The sequence below is a fragment of the Schistocerca serialis genome, chromosome 10 (assembly GCF_023864345.2).
Source record: "Schistocerca serialis cubense isolate TAMUIC-IGC-003099 chromosome 10, iqSchSeri2.2, whole genome shotgun sequence".
Classification (NCBI taxonomy): Eukaryota; Metazoa; Arthropoda; class Insecta; order Orthoptera; family Acrididae; genus Schistocerca; species Schistocerca serialis.
In genome coordinates this window covers 170,207,582-170,209,883 of record NC_064647.1, presented here as the reverse complement: position 1 = coordinate 170,209,883, position 2,302 = coordinate 170,207,582, and the positions used below count along the sequence as shown (strand labels likewise).

The 2,302-nt window shown below is 44.4% G+C and overlaps 1 pseudogene; it reads left to right on the top strand.

The window, feature by feature from the left end:
* The first annotated feature begins 1,145 nt into the window (after positions 1-1,145).
* LOC126425566 (5S ribosomal RNA) lies at positions 1,146-1,263 on the top strand (annotated as a pseudogene).
* The last annotated feature ends 1,039 nt before the right edge of the window (positions 1,264-2,302 follow it).

Here is a 2,302-nt window from a genome sequence, read left to right as displayed (position 1 = left end):
TTCTTTGTTGAACAAGATTGAGAAAACTATCAGTCAGGTAGGAGAATAGTGCGACTGTACAGTGATTTTGGAGTTTCTAGATCGAGTGCAACTTAGCTGAAACAACACCAAAGCATAGACGGGCGTTACATCCGCGATACGCCTAGTACAGTAGAATAGTGTGGATACAAACAAAGGAGCGAAGACAAACGAAACTTCCAAAAAAGTTATATGATATCGTCTCGACAGGCAAACGGAAATATCATTTCAAGATTTGTTTCTCTGGCTTGGTAGTGAAACAGTCTAACCGCGAAATTGTAAATTCCAACGTCGGCCTCGCTGTCAGTTGACATTTTGTTTACTGTATGGCAAATATCGGATGTGGAGCAGAATTTCCTTGCTTCGAGCCTGTCTGTAAGAACGTAGGCTTCCGCGGCGGGTGTCCCAGTCCAACGGGCCGCGAGCGGTCGCGGGGCAAAGCTACACGGGACACGGGCGTGTCTGCACAAACGGCTGTAGGGCAACTGTCAGTCCACTTCCGCGCACGCCAGCAGGAAAACTTGCCGACCAGAAGCCGAACGCGGATTGGCGGACAGCTACCAATCGTTGACCACATGGACATCCACGAATAGCCTCTTTCCTTCCATCTTCCCTTACATCATGAATAGCAAATCACTTTAGAGGGCCAATTAAAAGTTTTACAACAGTGACGCCAGACATCGATAGTCTGTAATAAATAGAAGCACCTATCCCCATGAAAAACCAGTCGTGCCCTGAGGAAGGCCGTTGCAATTCGGCCGAAACGTCGCTTTTAGTTTATTATTGTTGCTAGTTTTTAGCAATGACGCGGCCTAATACCCAGAATAATTTTAATCGCTATTGCCTGAAAGTAGCTGTCAAAATTGTGATTAGCCGGCCGTTGTGGCCGAGCGGTTCTAGGCGCTTCAGTCCGGAACCGCGCTGCTGCTACGGTCGCAGGTTCGAATCCTGCCTCGGGCATGGATGTTTGTGATGTCCTTAGGTTAGTTAAGTTTAACTAGTTCTAAGTTCTAGGGGACTAATGACCTCAGCAGTTGAGTCCCATAGTGCTCAGAGCCATTTGAACCAACCAAAATTGTGCTGTTTTAATTGAGGTGCTTGGAAAGCAGATTTTCAGTAACTAAAAGGGCAATGGCCATGCCGCAGTGGATACACCAGTTCCCGTCAGATCACCGAAATTAAGCGCTGTCGGGCGTGGCCGGCACTTGGATGGGTGACCGTCCTGGCCGCCATGCGCTGTTGTCATTTTTCGAGGTGCACTCAGCCTTGTGATGCCAATTGAGGAGCTACTCGACCGAATAGTAGCGGCTCCGGTCACAGGAAACCGCCATAACGTCCGGGAGAGCGGTGTGCTGACCACACGCTCCACCTATCTGATCCTCAGCTGAGGATGACACGGCGGTCGGATGGTCCCGATGGGCCACTTGTGGCCTGAAGACGGTGTGCTGTTGCTGTCTTACAAAACCAAAAGTTCACTTTTAAAGAATTCTTTAATCTAATCTTCGGCTAACTGGAAACCTATGGATATGTTTTTAGAATTTGTGGGATGAACAGAAAGAGTAATTGTCACTGTTCCTATATAAGAGGAGCAGGGATTTGATGGAAACGAAGAACTACCTGACTCTGTCCTCAACCCAGTAGTTTAAGGTCTGGTAGAAGTGTATGGAAAAAAATAAGCACTCATTTACACTGTAGGCACGTGAAATCTGTTATTTAGAAAGTAAAGGTTATGATGGTAATTTCTTTTAATCAAGGATGATTAAACATGTTGTTTACAGCAACGTTATAAAGCTGTTCAATAATTTGCTGTCGCACGAATATTATAATACGTTTCTTACGACCTGCCAGTTGTAGAAATTCAATGTTGACAGTTATTTTCTCAAAGATATTTGTGGTTTCGTGGATAGTGTATCTATGTCAACGCTGAATTACTACCACTGTCAAGTAATAATAAACCTTGTAAGACGTGTATATTTCTATTGTTTATTGTCAAATCACAATTTATGAAAGATGTTTATATTTTATTAATAGGATTAAGTAGGAATAATTAATATTTGTCATGTTGGAAATAATTGTGGGAGCAGGGAATGTCTGCACCAAAGTATTGTTGACAAGAGAGATCGCAAACTGATATAATTTTAAAAAAGGGCGGGAGAGACCGCGTATGGGTACATTTTAAGAAAAGAGCTGGAAAGACCGCGCATTGATACATTTTGTAATGGTAGCAGGGATTGTCTGCACCAGAAAGCATTGTTGGCAGGAGAGACCGCACTTTAGCGTTCGT